Below are 18,684 nucleotides of genomic sequence, written 5' to 3' on the forward strand. Positions count from 1 at the left end.
GCTGCTTGTTTTTTGCTACTCTTTGAAATTCACTATTCTAATAACTTGTTAATATTCATGCTGTAATTTATTTTTTTATCTTTCAAGGAAAATGATTTTGATGTAATGATTCTTCACTTCAAAGCTTTTAAAATATGTGGTTATAAAAGTGTTACTGCTGAGCTTTTTTCCTTATCCTTTTGAGTCCTCATGTAGCATTTTCATTTATATTAAAATCAAACTTTTGACAGTATCTTCCATTTGATAGCATAAATTTCTCTCTATCCATGTAAAAAGTACTTGCCTGTTGTCAACCACTTAGGAGCAATTATGTTTCAATTTTGTATGTCATGACATTGAATAGATTTAACTGCTAGCATTTTCCCAGCTAAGTGTGGTGAATTCCTGAGGAACATTGTCAAAACAAAACACTTACAGAGTTATTTCAGTGGTTTTTTCCTTCTTTTTCCAACAATTCTGGACTTCAGAAAGTTCAACTTTTCAGACATACAAGTGTTTTAAAAATCAGTGCTTGCTACCTTCTACTACAGTCCTGTCACAAGAGTTTGTAGTAAAGTGTTATTGTAATCTGATGGGTTGTATTTCTGCTGCAGCTGTATGATTGCTTTTCTGATGAACGCAAAGAAATGTTTTTCCTGTCTGTACAGATGTTATGAATACATGTGTTGGCCCAAGAGGTCAGTTTATTTTGATGCATAGACCACAGAGGAGTTACTTACACATGCCACTGTAGGCATGTGTTGGATGAGATCCTTCAAGGACCCTACAGTGCACTCTGTGTGTCTCATATGTTCACATGCAGCATTTATCTCCCATAAGCATAATGGCTTTCCTTCAACAATTTTACATTTAGGAAACTATTCTCCTGTCAATGCATGTATGTAACTCCTATTATCTGTGAAGTGAATTATGCATAAATACCAGAGAGAGAGAAATACGGACTGACACAGTCTTCGCACCCCCACCCCCAAATGAAAAATATACATGTCAGTCACAGTAATTTTCATCCAAGAGCCAAGCAGGAGTTTGAAGTCAATGTCAAATGGGTTAAGATGAAGATATCTAAAAATGTTTGCTTTGTAGCAGGTGTTAATGTAATCTCTTGTTTGCAAGCTTGAAGAGTGAGATCCTTGTTAATTGGACCATAGTGATTTCATGTAGCTCCCCCCTAGATTTTTTTTTTTTTAAGAAGCCTAAAAGGAAGAAGTCCTTAGGCAAGCTTAGCACTTGTTTCAACTTAATTTGTGATCCAGTAGCTAAAAAATGCTTTTTAAATACAAAGGTCATGAAGCGCTGAGTTAAGATTCTGCTTGATTCAGGAGGGGAATTCTTTTTCCTTTTGGAAAGATGTAATTTCTTCATTTTCCAGCAACTTATATGTGAAGTTTATTTATGTATATCCCCAAAGTAGTGCTGTCTGGAATACTACACGATGATACACATATGACATTACAAGGTTCACTATTAGTGCTATTGGAAAACAACAGTGGTAGAAGGCAGAGGAGGCTGAGAAAAGTGTGGTGCTGCTGTCTGTGGAAGCTGTACCTATTGCTACCATAAAGCTGTACGTAAATTATTATACATATTTGGAAGAAATCTAAATAAATACAAAGGTGCATATGGACTCAGTTCCGTACACCTAGAACATTGTAAATACCAGGATATGGTAAGAAAACGTGTGATTATCCATTGTGGTGTCATGTCTTTGTGTCGCTTTGCTGAGATACGGACTGAGAACGTTCATTAAGTTCAAGTCATCACTTTTTTTTATGGTGCAGTTTAGGAAAGAGTGAAGTTTAGAAACCTTTAATATGGAGCCAAGCTTCCTCCCGCTCTGGGCATCTCAGTTCACAAGGTTCTCGGACCTCCTTTCTCTCAGAACATGTGACTGCTTCGGAAGAGGTGTAGTCAGTGAGTCTGCTGGTGGTATTTGCTCTTTACTGGGGAATACTGAAGGGGAAAGGGGAGACCGGATGTCACCTTTTCTCCAGCAATAAATGCTGCACAGATTTTTGGCGTTACTTTGCATAGTGCTGAGTCAGTAATCGTAAGCAGAGTAATGGATTGCCTCTTGGGCTTGCTCCTGTGCCCTTCGTTCAAAGCCCAGGAGCCTTGATCCTTTACACAGGCCATAGGAGAGATGGGCACATGCCTCCTTACTGCTGAGGCTGGTTTGTCACTTGCAAAATAAGGGGTGCAAGAGTTTCCCTTCTTTTTGTTAGACCAAGTCTAGCCAGATGGGCAGCAAGAGAAAGAAGGTAATATAGCTGTTTCTGCATCCCAGGTCTGTGTGACAGGGGTTATTAATGTCATCGTTGTCAGTTTAAGATCTACAGATGAGGATTTGTTTGTGTTGGGGGGGGCGGGGGAGCACTGACATCCCAGGCTGAACATACGGGTGTCTGGGGGGTGGGGGAGAGCTCGCCCTTAGACTGTGTCTCCTCAGGAGCTTACGGTTGGACTTACCTCAATGAACTTGTGTCTGTCTACTATTAAGGTGTCTGGTTTAATATAGTCATTGAGATGCTGTCTGGGGAAAATGAATGATTGATACCAATCTAAGATAAGAGTTTGAGTAGGATAAGCATTTCCAGGGAGAGATTTTTATCTCTCCTTTGAATTTGAAGTGAGCCAAGACAATGAAGTTAGCCTTGACATGTAATTTTTAGGTAAAAAACCCCCTTGCCTTTGATAATCCAAGACCTTTCAGCAGCACTTTCTTCTCATGCTTTAAGAAACACAAAATCAATAGTTGAGATATCCTATGCACTTGCTTCATTTTATTCTGCTCAAGTGACTGTCAACAAAGGAATCCCTGCTCTGTAGCAGCGACACCTCTTCGGTATCAGCGTCCGTAATATGATTAAAGAATTCGGTTATTTCTTACACCGTACTCTTAAAAAGTGCATCCAGTTAAGTTGGCTGTGCCTCCGTCTTCAACCTTTCGGCTTCTCAGTCTGGAGTCGGAGGCCCTGGTCATAATTCATGGAGGTAGGGGGTTTATTTTTTTCCAAGCAGTATGCAGGGAATTTCCAATGCTACTCCCACACACCGCTTTGAAAAATTACCCTTCTGCACTCTAGCCCTTCATATCCTGTGCACAAACACAGAGGCATATTGGGTCCTGTGCAGGGTCCCTGGGGAAGGAGCAGGCTGGGTACATCCCCAGAGGAGGTAAATGGTAGATGTTTTGTTTCATTTTACGCTGGGGGCTGTAGGAGGGCTGTAAGCAGCAGCAGCACAGACCTCCTCAGCCGTGGTTAGCCAGGATGGGATCTGTTTAGAAATGTTTTCAGCTGGGGGGGGGGAGTTCAAGGTGGAATTTTTAGAGAGTAGAGGTCTTTGAAACATTGCACTGATTGGGGCTCCTTTGAAACATTTCCATGCCCACAGAAAGGGGATCCCCCTTTGAAACATTTACAGGCATTGGGGAGTCCACCTGGGAGTATATCAAAAACTTTCAGTAGTTCCTGCTGCCTCTGTACTTGCTTACCTCCTGTTGCGCTGACCTGGCAATGTTTAAAGCTTCTCCCCCTTCTCTCCCCACCTACCACTGCCTCTGATGTGCAGTCTCTATTAGGTACGGGGGAAGATGGGCATACACAGCCGTGGGCTCTACGGGGGGCACTGAGCAGCCATGGCAGCAGCTGGAGCGTGGAAATCTGTCAGAGCAGCTTCTCCCCACTGGCTGGGGGAGCCGCCACTTGTCCCCACCCTTCTTTCTCCCTTTATCTGAGGAAGTCTCCTGGCAGATGTGCATGGGAAATTCAACTGGGGCGCAGTTAGTCCTTGAACAGGTAAAATAATGATTCCTGGTCATGCTCTAACCCTGGAATTGCTGCAGGACCTTCCTGCCTCCGGCTCCAGAGCTGTGTGTTTGTGGGCTCGCGAGAGGCTGCCCAACTCCTCGGAGCTCAGCAGAGCCCTTCCCTGGTGCCGCTCCTGTCCTTACATGTGCAATTGCCAGCGCTCCCAGTCAAAACTCACGTTTGAATGCCGGTCAGCAGCGAGGGAGGGAGGGAGGGGGCTGCAGGCTGGACGTATTGCAGTACATGTGATGTGAAGCATGAGGCCCTGTTTGTGCTTTGAGAGCCACTGGGGACAAAAGGGAGTGATGGAGGGAAAACTTCCAGAAGCCACATTGAAATTGTTCAGTGGTTGGGTTCTTGGACGGCCGTCTGGATAAACACCTCCCTGTTGGATGTGATGGGGACAACCAAGTTAAACACTGTGTTTGGAGGAACAGGGAGAGTTTTCCGAGTACTGCCCTAAGCTGTGGCGTACCATACGTTATATGTAGTGTAGCACTCCAAGTGTCTGAATTACCTTTGCTGCCCTTGGAGATTGTTTCAAGTTCTGGAAACACTCTGGCAGAATTAAACACAAAGAGGAGGGATAACATCCATCCACATTTATGTTTCTTTCAGATGCATGCAAACAAAAAATGACCAAACATAGGTTTTGGTATTTTGTCAACATATAAAAATAACATAATATTTAAAAATCACAAAATAAGTTTGTTGCTCATAAGAGTTCAAACTGTGATAATAACTGCAGAAATAACTTTCTAAAAATTAGCAATTTAGAAAGCCGATTTTATGTTTGAAAGAATTAGCAGTTGATACCAAGCTCAATCACTGAGATGAAACCAGCACAGTAGTGAAGGGGATGAGATAGTATTCAAAATCAAACATAAACCAATATATTCCCAGTTATGTTTTCCTCTTCTGTTTAAAAATTGAAGCAGAATTTTATCTTTTGATTTAGGAACTCATAGTTTTCATAAATACAGATCTTAAGAAAATTACTAATTTATGTATTACATAAATAAAAATTTGGACTCATTTTGGATGGTCTTGGACTCCTGCCTGTCACAGTAGATTCTAAGTGCACATGTATGTGAAAAGAATGTAGCTAAGGATCATTTTTGCAGAACTGACTTTTATACATACCAGCCCTGGGTATCTCTGATGAGGATGTGAAGCATTTCTGATACTCGGGCCTGATCTTGTGAAGCACTTTGTTCCTCATTCTCCTTGATTTGGGAGTTGAGGATGGCTGACACTTCTCAGAATCTCTCATAATAAAACAGCTTTTATTTTATATGAAATAAATGTAGTCAATATTGGAAGAAGGGCAGCTTTACTTCTTATTAAATTCCCCTTTTCCTGTGTATTTTGTTTAACATAGTACTTGAATTCTAATTGATTTAAAGTTTAAGGGTGCTATTTGCTAAATATGTTCCCTTCCATTAAGATACTGTCATGACATTGTGTCCTGAGACAAAACCGTTTAATTCTTGAGGGAAACTCTTCAGACCTAAGCGCTAGTGTTAGTTAAAGCGTATACGTGGTAGCAATGATGATGACATTGTAAACCACTATCTTGGTAATAGCTTTCAGGCATTAAGGCAAATAAAAACGTGCCAGATTGTTTTTGAAGCATTAGATGCAAATTATCAACAGGAACATATTTCTGGACTCAACAGCTGAATGTGTGAATTAATTATGGACACATTAGGAACTCAAAAATATTTTTTTAACTTTGATGTTTGTAAAGCATATTCCAAGTAATTGCTCTTTTAATGCAGAAATGAAGGTACAACCTTCATATATTTACCCAGTGCTTGCTTCAATATCCAATTCTATGTGGACTTGCTTTAATTAACAGTATGTACTAGACTTTCATTTTGCAGTGGCTGGCTATTGTGAAAGACTAATTTTAAGAAAAAAAAGCAAAGCATACTTACCTTAACAGATGAACAACATACATGACGTTTCCACATGCACACGAGAGCCTTAATCCTGCCGCATGCAAGTGCCGTAGGCTGGCCGGAGTCCTGCCGGCGCCGCTGCAGGGGACTTTGCCGGAGTGGAGCTTGCTGCTGGCTCGGGCTCTTGGGCAGAGGGGTTTGCTTATGCCAATAGGTCCTTGTGTTATTTTGTCCAACTCTAAGCCCTGTGTTTCTGTTTTCTGTGTTAATTATTTTTAGCGTTAAGCATTTGTGCAAGTATTTAAATAGCATTGTAATGACTATAGTGTACAGAAGGCTAGAAATGTTTCATTTTAAAAGCCACACTTTTTAACAGTGTAGTCACACCAAAAGCGAAATTGCCATTGCTAACAGGCAGGAGCAGCTCCCTTTACTTTAGTATAAACAATATTGGCCCTTAATATAATCCATTCCTTAATTGGTTTCTTACTCTGAAACTGGTTTCATAACATTACGTTTTTACTGTCCCTTCCTTTCTAAGGCTGCAAAATTAATTACCCAAAATCTTAATAATTTTATCCTGTTGTACTGTGTAGGTGTGGCCTCCTGCAATTGTTATCTATGCATATTTGTTCATACAAATTGCTCCGTTTCATGAGAATGTATTTTGTTTTGCTTGTTTATCTACCAGTAAAGAAATAACATTTCCCTTAATGTATTCATTCACATATTCCTTTTGCATTTTTCATTTCATTTACAACTTGGTAATAGTAGTTCAGTTTTCACTGACATTTTTATAGCTGCTATGACAACATTCCTGTTTTGCATGATACATGCATAATCGGCTATGATCACAGTTTTACATTGCTTTCATTCTTTCTTAACTGTGTTAAGATTCCTTACAGCCTCCAAACTCAATTTTCATATGCAGTTGTGATTACACCTGTTTAAACATTTTCCTGGTAGTTTCATATTTATTCATAAAGTGAGCAGTTGATAAAACACCTTTTCTGCAATCAGTCTGAGTTTTAAGTGTGATGTTTCTTCAAAGTTATCATTAGCAAGCACCTCAATCTATTCCAGCCTTTCAACATCAGTTAGGCAGTGTGGCAAAAAATTGCTATTTTTCAGTAAACTTTGCCCTGCGCAGCAGTGATTTCCCTGAATGTGTAACTTGTTCTTCATTTTTATTAATGCTATTAACCTTGAAAACTGTTGTGCGTTTGTATTTAAGAGTCTGCAGCGCTGCTTTCTGCCTGTTTCTCAGATATTTTATATGTGCGTGGCCATGTGTCTTTAAGTTCACAAACAAATTTCTTAGCCCCTCTTTGCTAATCTCGAATCTGGAAAAGAAAGCAAGTCCTCACCATATGGGGTTTGGGGTCTCCCTGCAGATGGCAAAATGACTCTACTCCTTCCCAGTGGAGAGGTCAGCACCCCTCTGTGTCCCACTTTCAAGAAAAAAACACCAGAATATTTCTTGGGGCTGGAGGAGGGAGCAAACCCTCCATCATTTCTAGGTATAGTCTTCAGGCTTCATATAAATAATGTTTTCAGGAAGTTGTTCTTCTCCTCATGTGAATTGTGAAACTAATGTCTATATCAGTTCTGTCCTAAAATCTAGGTGTCGATGATTTCTTTATGGGAGATTATTAACAGAAAATGGTTTTATCTGGAGAAAGTAGATGTTACCTTGTTTCTTCTTTATTCGCCAAACGAATTTATTGGTTTGGAAACATTGGTGCTAGTACTAGCTTTCTTGAGTGACAGAAAGCTTTGTGCCTTTTTCTGATTGAGAGCTGAAATATGAAAAGTGAGTAAGGAAAAAATGAATGAATGTTCAGCGAAGCTGGAGAAACCCATACTGGATTAGTTAGGAGTTAGCTTGTGGCAGAGTTATAAAACTTTTTTTCTGAACCTCTTTGGGGAAACCTAGACAAGGTTCCAGACTGCTTCCAGTCATAGGAAAATAGGAAAACAAAATATATAATGTTAGTAAAATATAATTAAATTGCTTTTCTATTGATAAAATTCTGGATTTCATTCTTTCTGAATATCTGGTTCAATATTCAGCACTTCTGAGCATTGTACCTAAAGTGTTTATTTTTCTTTTTCTTTGTATTACGGAACAACCCTCTGGTTTTGAATCAGTAAGGGTATGGCTTACATATTGTCCTGGTTTGAGGCCCGAACCACGACACAGATGCTGAACCCTAACTCTAGTTACCAGAGAAAAATGGTTTGTCTATATTTTAAAGGTCCAGATTTGTTCCTCCTGTTACTTGGTTGACTTCAAAGAGAGACAGTTGGCACGTTGCCTTTAATTATACTTCAAACTAAACAGCATCCCTAACCTTGGGGAAGGTTTAATCTCGTCTCTTAGAGGTTACCAACTGACATGGTCCTTAAAAATGATTTCTGTTTTGTCATAGTTGGCAAGCAAGTCAAATCAAACCCAGCCTTCCCTGTATGCTCTGCCTGTTTGGGGGCACATTTTTCCATTTGTGGAAAAAAACTTTTTTGCCCTGAGGTTCCCTACAAGTGATCACCAGGAAGGAATCCCATGTAAATTATTTAAATGCTTTCACCTTTTTTCAGTGTTTCAAGGCTCGTGGCACAGATAAACTCTTTGCATGAGTTGTCTCTGTCATTTGCACCTGATGCGCTTGCTTGCTTGCTTGTATATCAAATTTTTGTCACAAACTCATTTTTGTTCAATTTATTAGTAACTTTTGACAGCTTTGGGCCTTTGAATCAGAAGATTTTAAAGAATCAGAAGGTTTTAAATTGAATATTTGGATTTGGCAGATTCATTGTGTACCATTTTAAAAATTGAATTTCTTTAATTAAAAAATAAGAAACGTACCATTCTTGCGGCAGCCAATAACAACTGTGCAATTGCACAGTAAGCTTGCAGAAGAAGGCTTCGGTTTGTCCCTGCGAGACTTCCCTGCAGTAACGTCAAACTTAAAAGAACAGGCAAATCGTGATTTTATTAATGAAAAAACTTTTTTGTCCTGCCACACCTGAAAAACCCCAAAGAACCCATGTGTATGAATACCATGGTCTTCAGAAGAGAGAGCTCCATAGTAGGTCAAAACACCTCACTGGTCATGATGTTTTCCATAGCTGCCTTTTCCACCAATATGCTCTCTCCCGCCTCTCCTCTACTTTGCATTTTGTGCTTCGTCCTGCCGGCACAAACCCAGGGACAGATGAGGCAAATGAGGTGCTGACGCCGTGGGGGGGAGTTGAGCCTTTCTACCTCCTGCTTCCTGTAGGACCAGGCTGAACCAGTTTGGTCTGTGTTTCCTTCTTTTGCCCCTCCTGAATTGGTGGTGAAGACGACCGCAAAAAATGACGTTGCAGGTAGGAAGTACACAGCACAATTCTGATGTGTATAAAGTGCTACTTCAGTCAATCACAGCCTACTTGAGATTTAATCCTGCCTTCAGATACACATCATCCATCCTCTGGAGGACAGTCAAGAGGGCCTTAAAAAATGACCAAATCTTTTGACTATTGTGCGTGTAACTGTGAAGTGTTTAGATTTTATGATGACTATATCTTACTCTGTGTTCACAGGCAAGTTTTTTAGCGTGGTTCAGGCAGATCCATTAGTGTTAGATTTTGCTCCAGATAGAGTTTGGGTGTTTTAAAGGATCAACATCAGCCAGCACCACTGGTGTGTTATGTTTTGCACGCATCAGCTATCACGTATTCTTGAGGTATGGACAAATACTTCTTAAACCCCATGACTCTGAGTTATATCCAGGAATAAATATTGGCAACAAAAGTTAAATGATGAAACCTCATGCAATGAACAGTAACTGATTCAAGCTGGGCTGGATATAGATGGCTAGAGTTGAAGGGAAGAAAGTATTCCAGTGACATTTTCTCCTTATTTAACTTTCTAGTTAAGAATTTCCTTTTTTTTTTTCTTTTTCTTTAAAGAAAAAAAAGAAAGAAAAAAAGAGTAGAGCAACTTTTGACCTTTTGATTCAGTATTTACTCTTAAAATCTAGGATTTGGGAGAAAAAGAGGAAAGTAAAACAATCCTCCCGACCCCTTTAAAATCTTTAAAAACTGTTAATAGCTGTGCCTCCACTTACAGAAGAACATCAATGGAGAGAATTTCCTTTGGAGGATAATTCTAATGTGCCAGAAACTGAAATCAACAATGTCTGTGTTAAACCTGAATGATGAACTTTCAAGGAATGGGGAATTCAAATTATGAGATTTTAGTTGCTTGGTTAGTTTACTTTATATTGCATTTGAAAATCTAGAGGGAGAATGTTAGGTTTTTTAATCTAAGCTCTTTTAAGTTATATATCCTTTGATTTAGTTCAACAAAGAAAAAGTTAAAAAATGCAATGAAAAAGCAACCTGTAACTTGTGTGTGTGTGTGTATGTGTGTAATTACAATAATTCAAAAATAATGACCTGAAATTTCAGTTCGTAGTCCTTTTAAATTTTTCTTTTGTCTCATAAAAAACAGGAAGCATATTGTACTACCCCATAGTTACACAGAAATCCAATACTGAAAAATACTGAAGGTATCAGAAAAGTTAAATATGTTATTGGAGCATTATTAAAAGAAAAGCTAGTTCTTTTCATGTTTTCACTGGAACTTTTAACGTGGTTTTTTTTTGTAAGTGTGTCAACGGTGTTAGCATCCACTGTCAGGGCATCTAATGCCCGAGTACCCATGGACTCGACAATCTGAAAGGTCCCTTCCAACCTAGACAATGCTACGATTCTATGATTCTATACTCTTTGATTGTAGGAGATTTCTGTGTATAAGCATTCCGCTTTGGGTGCCGGAGTCCATGTAGAGTTGATGTGGGGAAAACTCCCTACGTATTTTCCGAACAGCTTGTTTTGAAACAGAAACGTGCAGTTGCTTGTAAATGCTTCACTGGCAGGCAGCTCAAGATGGTGAAGGTTAGCAGTTCTGGAGTTCAGCACAGACATTTCTTGTAAACTATTAACTACCGAGTGGTTTGTGTCTTGTGCACTAGTAGTCCCTGCAATCTAAACAGTGATCTGCAATTTTAAAGAAAATAGGCTGTTGTGATGCAGGCTAGGAAGCCAGATTTCAAGTAACACAAAGGTGTTGGTCTGTTTGTTCAAGGAGTATGACTTAATCCTCTTTTATTATTAACACCTGAAAATATTGGGTTTTGTTTTTCCTTTCAGTGGAAATACTATTAGACCATAAACGTACAAGGTGTAATTATATCTATCTTGCATCTATATTCTTGTTTGAACATGACTTACTAGGAAAGGAACTCTAGAAACCCAAAATACATGTTTTAAATGGCCTAGTCAAAGTTTTCCCATTTTCCTAAGGCTTAGACTGTGGAAGTGGCTGCCGTTTGCAGGCTAGCAATACAGTAAAAGCACATCATTGTACACAATATTTTATTTGGACAGCTGTATAAAAATGGCAACACACTGTGAAATCCATTAACAGCAAAACATGTTAAATTCAGCAAAATGCATCTCATGTGGAACACTGAATAAGAAATTATAGTCTGAGTTTTACTAGTTGGTTATCAGAGTCTGTCTTGAATGAAGAAAATTGAATTTTTTCCATGCATCTGCCTATAATAACGGGGCACGCTGTACACTGCGCTTTGAAACTAGTGCGCACCTGTAAATTCTTGCCCCACAGAATTTTCAGCAAGGTTTTTGCAAATCTGATCTTAATATCCACGAGGAGCCTAAGGGGGCTGTTATCACTCATGCAAGTAGTTCTTACTGGCATCTCGGATCCCATTTGCGCTCACTAGCATTACTCGGCTCAGGGGCATTGGTAGGGGTGAGTTTTAGGGGATGTAGGAGTAATAGGTCAAGCTGGGAACAGATGGATCCTTTTCCCTTTGTCTTCGTGCCGGTGCCAGTGAGGACTGCAGTCTCGACAACCAAGAGGAGATCCTTTCACTCGGGTGGGATTTCCGTGGGTCGGATTTGCTGTGCGTGTAGTAAGACTTTTCAGGGTTAATCAAATAGCACATTTAAAAATTCAAAAAACCTCTTGCAAAGTATTTTGCATTTGCATTGTTCGTACTGTTTAACTATGAGATGTTGCTTATCAAGATAGGATGCCATTAAGTATTCTGGTAGAGAAAGAAAAAATGAGTTTACTCTCGCCTAGTAGAAAATGAAACAGCCATGTTAACTTTAGCTCTAATCATGAGATTAAAAGTCTAATGGGGAATAATATCATTTTCAGTCTTCAAAGCCAGCATCAATGACCTTTGGAGAGTTTTAACTTTAACAGCCTAATGATTTCTCTTCTAGAAGATGCAAAAACCAGTCTTTTCTGTTACAAGGAAATGAAAAGTGGATGCATAAATGCGAGTGCAAGTACCATAGGTTGGAGCAGGCTAAACAACTTCTACTCATATTCATTGCAACTCGTGAGAGGTTGTTTCCAGGCTTTATTGTCTGAGCCACCAGCTGCTCTGAAGAGCTAACATAAATCCCCCAAAATAAAAATTAAAACCAAATAAATAAATAGATGCAAAAATAAAAACAAAAAAAAAAAAAAGGAAGAGCCATGGGGCTGGGGGACAGCGTGGGGACAGCCCTGCTCCTCCGCCCAGCCGGCCCGTGGTGGCGGAGGCTCTCGGCAGCAGGGCTGAGTGTGCGCGCCGCTCGCCCTGAGCAGGTTTGCTGTCGTTTGGGGCTTGTTTCCTGTGTAAGAGCGCTGGAATTTTGTGTTTCAGTTCCTGTTTGCCGTGTTTGTGAGCTCAGGCTGTTGCTCTTTTGCCAAGCTGGCAGCGCGCGGGGGTGACTTCCTGCGCAGGGGATGTAAAAGCGATTCTCTGATTCTTCCTCTGCAGCCATTGGGAGATAAAAGCCAGGACATCGGGGACTGGAAAGAGGGAGCCAAATTATATTTATAATATTAAAGTGAGTGCATTTGTGGTTTTGCCATTCTCCAGGGTTTTTCATAAGTAGAAAAACATGAATTAGCATTTTCCATTTCCATATATTGACTGGAAAAATAGCCTGCTCTCAATTAAGACCTATAGCTTTTGGGATGTATGCAACAATTTTATAAAATATTTACAGCAAAATTTGCATTTTACATGGTATTACAGTTTTTCTTGTGTTTAGTAGAAAGGACTTAGGCCTAAGAGAGGAAATCCATCTAGCGTACCAAAAGGGAAATAAATCTAAAATTAGATTGTTAGTATTCACAAGAAGGAATGTCCAGCGCCGAGTGTTACCTTCAGTAATTATGGAAGGTCACTTTCCCCAGCAGCTATTTGTTACAGCCGCTGCAAGGACTGTGCTCCCTGTGCAGAGCAATCGCTATCCCTTTAAAACTGCCTTTGGAAGCGATTGGAGCTTTGTGCTAGACAGATAAGTAGAACATTTTTTACCAAATGTAAATGCGCACTGTAAAGAACATAGCTATTTCCTGGATAATTTGCAGTTGTATATTTTATGTTAATTTCACCGAAAATATTGCACCCCTGCCAGGTTTAGTAGAGGCTCACTGTGATATGAATAATTTCTAGCGAATCATTTTTTTTTCTTCATTTAAGATTTGGCACCTTTTTAAGATTTTAATAATAGCAACAAGGAGGAAGATTTAGAACAAGTGAAACATTAGAGCCAAAGAAATTCACATTGAGAGCTAATGTAAAATAGCAAGAATAATTACATGGAAAACAGTTTCCACAGATGTTTTTCCTTGTAATGTAATAACTATTTACTAAACTGTTTATTTTAGGCCCTTGGTTTACAATAAAATATTTATACATGCTCTGCTGTAATAAAAAAATATTGACAAAATACTATAGAGATTTTTAAAAGACAATTAGTATTTCCCCGTCTGGAAAGTGAACACAAGAGAAGCAGCGCCAGCCTGTGCCACGCTGACTGAGAGGAGATCCGGGGTTATCGGCAGCATCCCTTTTGGCTTTGTCAGCATTCGACTTGGCTAACTGGGAGGCTCCGGACTTGTGGCAAACCAGAGGGTAACTTGCTGAAAAACATGAAAGCTAACACTCTCAAGACTGTGGAAGCATACTTTCCCACTTTATTTCAGTAAGAAATACTTTATTCCCTTCCTGACATATTATACAATGAAGTTATTTCTCGTCTAAGGAAAATGCACCTGCCTTAGGAGCAGGTTTGAAGTTCAAGGTGCCAGAGCCCTGAATCTTGTTCTTTAAAACCAGTGGGGTACAGTGACTTCTCTGTGGTACTGGCTGTGCCATGTTTAGAGCGATCGCTTTATCCTGACCGAGCCACATCTGTCACACACCTAATTCATTACGTTAGCCATTGCCTATAGAGTGCGTACGCTGTGTTACAGGGGATAGCTGCACCTCTGCAGATGTAGCAGTGTCTTAGGGTACTGAAATAATAAATTCAGCAATATTGAAAGCTCTACAGATTCTACTTCCCACACATAATTTTAAAACATCTGTTCTTCTATTTGTTAATATATAGAGGAAACTTTATTTTTGGGTGTCTATGGCCTTACCTTTTAAACTTCTGAACACAGGGTAGTATCCCATAAGGAACTTCCGTTCCTCTGCCTGACAGTTTCATAATGAAGGATTTTATTTTTTTTCTTCAGAAGTTATTGCACATCTTTTACTTAAGACCAGGCTGCTGGTGCACAACAACTTTAAAAAGGAGGCCTCCAGGACAAAAGAGAAGATACCTGTAATTTCATGGATACAGGCCCCGCTGTTTGTTTGCATTTGAGCACCACCAGCACGTTAGAGGAACCTGAAGTCTAAAGTCTGAGTAAAAGACTGCATGGCTGGATCTGAACACCCAGTGCTTGGGAAGCAGGAAGGTTTCAATATCTAGATCTGAATCCATATTTAGCAGTTCGGGCTCTACTTTCAAGTAGACAATTCCCTTGAGTCTCCACGCTAGCAAGTTGTGAGCTTTATCATTGCAGAAGGAACAGGGTAGCTGACTTGTGAAATGATTTGAAAAATGAATTTAAAATATATCTATGGACCTCTTTTCTTGGTGAAACTAATCACCAGTTTGAAAATCAGTGGTGTGATTGACTACGCAGATTTTTGTCGTGCTGGGTTATATAGCATTTACAAAAAAAGAACAGGGCAGAGCAGAAAACGGCAAGCATGAGAAATAAAACTGAACAAAAGAGGGAGCTAAGAAATCTAAAATGTTCAGTTTTACGGCAGAATAATCATGGTTACCAGATGCCTTTTGTTGTAAACAGACTTTTTTCCATGGTTGACTCTTGCATAGAGGCCAATGCATGTGAGAGGTTTGTGAGCCCTGTACCGTGCCACGCGAAACCACCATGTCCCTTTCCCGTGGTTTGCCCTTGTGGAACCTAGCCACAACGGCTTTTTGGTAATTAAAAATTGTCTTTCTCTATGAAAGTCTGGATAATTTAATATCATACTTACAATAAGAAAAAATAGAGGGTGTAATATGTGCAATATTTTCTGTAAATTAAACCAAAGTTGGGTTCTTGGCTTTTAGCTCTTCGCTACCTTCCTGCCTGTGAAATGTTGACACATTGCAGAGTGCTGCCAGGTTCTGCAATTATTTCAGTGCAGCTCCCTTTGAGTCATCAGTAGGGTCCGAAGCTAGCATTAAGGAAAACAAAGGAATTTGTGCTTGGAAGTCATCGTTGCTCTGCACACACAATTCTTTTTCCAAGGACCATGTTATTGTGTAAGCTAATGATTTTGTTTTTAAGTTATATTCTCAGGGGTATGGACATCCAGAATAATCAAGGATGTACTTTTAATACTGATCCTGTGCAATGTTATGTCTCTGGTGGAAAAGTTGGACCGATTGCAGGGCTTGAGCCTTGGATTAACCCCTGCTTGGAAGAACTGCTGATTTCCTGGTGCTGAATATGTTTGTAAATTGATACGTTCACTATGTGTAAATTAGTTCAAAGGAAAGTAAATTAGCCAGTTCCCTTCTCTTGTGCCTCTTAAAAGGCCACTTAGTGTTTATCATAGTGGAAGCCATTATCTCTGTTAGTAATTTTGAAAACTAAGTACATCTGCTACGGTTCTGCCCTTCGATGGTGGAGCCCAGCTCACCTGTTTGCCCCCGCTGCTTCCCCCGTCTCTGGGCCTCCTCTCCCCTCCCCTCCCCGGGAAAGCCCAGCTTACAGCTCCCTGTCTCCAGCTCAAATCAGATGTCTCTTTGACCGAAGTGTGAGTCCCGCATGGGTATGTAAGGCAGAAATGTGGGATGTAATAGCTACTGTGTGGGTCTGAGAGGAAAGGAGGGCATGTTTTGCCATTTTGAATTGGGTTTTTTTTTGGCTATGGAGAGAAGTTTAAAAAACTCCCACTTAAATTGGGCAATGTTATCATTCTGCATGAAAAAGTAGTGTATTAAGAGAGGTAGATCAAGGAGCAGAGCATGAAAGTGCATGTAAAGGGACACTGTGGAAGGAGTTCTTTTTCCTTTTTTGAAAATCCATGTGGTATGAGTTATAATGCAAACCTTTTCAAACATTCTCCAAAAACATTCACCTAGTATCCCTACCGTACCACTGCATGTAATGAAACAACTGGCAGAGTGCATTATTTTAATAAAGCATTGGCTGTTAGTGTCTCTTGTACTGGATCAGGAAAGGAGTTCAGAGGAACAGATATTGCTGAAGAATCTGTCTCCAATTTTCCCTTGGAACTGCACTTCCAGGGTTTTAAAGGTTTATGTATTTAACAGTGCAAATCTTCATTTTAGCTTTTCATTTGCTGCTCAGGATTTTTATTAATTTTGCAGTGTTCATTTAAGTTGATCCAGCCCTTTATATCACTTCCAGCTTGAAATATTAGTTCAGAGATAAGCTTTGTTATTAAATGCTTAATCTTGAACACTTGTCTTATTTGGTAAGAATTACCTCTGAGAAGTAGGCAAAGAGAAGTTGACTGCTGTGGTTTTAAAGCCGCTGTAACTGGAGTAGCCCAAGTACTAGTTTACAAAGGCTGGCATCCCTTCAGTTTGCCATCGCAGCAGCTGGACTTCATTAAGTGCTGGTGTTAATTACTGGGAGAGCATTGGTTCAGTATGCATGCAGCAACACTTGGGGTGACACACAAAATAGGAAAAGGGTCACCTTGAAATAGAAGCTTAAAAAAAAAAAAGAGGAGCAGCACTGCCACTGATTTTGTAACTGCATTTAGTTCAAACTGATGCTGAAAACAGTGAAATAAGCACTACCGCGCAGTCGTAAAGAATGTCTTAATTGCATCTGCCATTGACGGGGCTAGGAACGAATGTACGCGCAGTGCTGGGCTAACTTGCCCCATAATGAAGGAAGATGTTAATGTCGTATTTTCTGTGTGTGTGGCGTGAAAGAGAGAGAGAAAATACTTTCTGTATTCTCCAGAGTTTTCAAGCCATGTACAGTACGGTTTGAGGAGGAATTATTAATAATTTCTTATACTGTAAATAGTATTCTATTGAGAAAACCTGTTAGGGGCTTGTATCTAAGGGAGAATGTTTAGGGGATGAATGTCATGGAGAATAACATAAAACATGTGGCAGCATAAAACAAGTATTGCTTGGAAATGTTGTGGCCTAAAGCTGGTGACATTCAGACAAAGCGGGCCAAGTCCAGCCCTGGTGTAAGCAGCTGCTGGTGCACCCAGCCCCGTAGCCCACCACCTGCTTAAGTGAAAGCTAATTTTTATTAGCTCTCGCCGGGCAATTGTCTGGATACAGGAGCTGGGGGCCCGGGCTGGAAGGGGTGTGTGCGAGGACATTGGAGGAGAATTAGGTTATTACATTTCCTCCTTAATTCTTCATCAGGGCTGCCGCCTGTATTTTCTACAGAAAAATCAATGCATTCTGATTCTGTAATTTCCCATGGTGCCTCGCCGGGCGCGCGGCGTGCCGTGGGAGGTGACATATCCGGTCATGGCAGCTTGAACTCTTTTTTCCAGTGAAAGAATTCATTGGAATTTCACAACCTTTGCATGCTTTTGTGAAAACACTCATTTGTGTTTGCGCCAACCTGCTAATGGCGGATGCCGGGGCTTGCGAATCCCACCTACATTCGGTGCTCGTTATGGCATGGAATGTGCCGTTAATAATGCATCTGTGAAACTCAGCTGCGAGGGAGCCAAGTAATTATCCCACCGTAGCGTTCCCTGCTTCAGTGTCATCACAACTGGGGCTTCATTAAAAGTCCTAACAGTAGAGATGTTGTGTGGTGCAGCCTGTATATATATTTTTTCATTTAAATTATCAGCAATGCCATGGCTCAGAGGTAATTTGACTTTTTGAAACCGTGGAGCCCCTGTGAATTTCCTTCCTCCTCTCCCTCTCGCTGCCGCACCAGCTGATCAGCCCCAGAAGAACAAAAGGTTTATCTGAAGCTATGAAGCATATATTCACCAGCTTCTGGCGTCTAGATAAAAAAAAAAAAAAAAAAAAAAATCAAAGTACTCCATTGAACATGTTAATACTGAGCAAAATGCACGCAGCCAGACACTAAACCTTTACAGGGATTTAGGCATTTGAAAAGTGATACTCTGATCAGGTCTTGAGTTAGTTTCCTTAGCATAAAGTAAAGCAGAACCGTAAAATAATATAGGTTTTTAAATAAATGGAAAGCTTAACATTTCCCCCCCTTTTGTTTTATTTCTTTGTCTGGTTTCTGTCAGTCAGGCAGTAACAAAATCTTGGGCAAAGGCATGCTATAATGAAAGTATTTTCCCTTTTTAATATCATATCCTTCCAGCATAAAATATAGTATGAACCTCTGGCATAAAAATAAATGGGCATGAAGAACAAAAGCATCTGTGGCTCTTTACAGGTCTCCGAGGGAGTGTGGGATGCTTCTAAAAATTATTAATCTGGTAACTTACTCCTCCTCCTTGTTTTGGTGTTTGTTTTTGTTTTTTTTTTACTGCCACTGGCTTCCCATTTTACCATCCCACTCTTGGGGAGGCTGGGGTGTAATGAGAGCCCTGCCAGCAGCA

General features: G+C 40.1%; 1 protein-coding gene across 6 annotated transcripts in view; it reads left to right on the forward strand.

Moving 5' to 3' along the window:
• ZNF423 (zinc finger protein 423) overlaps nucleotides 1-18,684 on the forward strand; it is a 274,882-nt gene that overhangs the window by 185,874 nt on the left and 70,324 nt on the right. The window lies entirely within an intron of this gene.

This window comes from Rissa tridactyla, chromosome 4 (genome assembly GCF_028500815.1).
Source record: "Rissa tridactyla isolate bRisTri1 chromosome 4, bRisTri1.patW.cur.20221130, whole genome shotgun sequence".
Taxonomy (NCBI): Eukaryota; Metazoa; Chordata; class Aves; order Charadriiformes; family Laridae; genus Rissa; species Rissa tridactyla.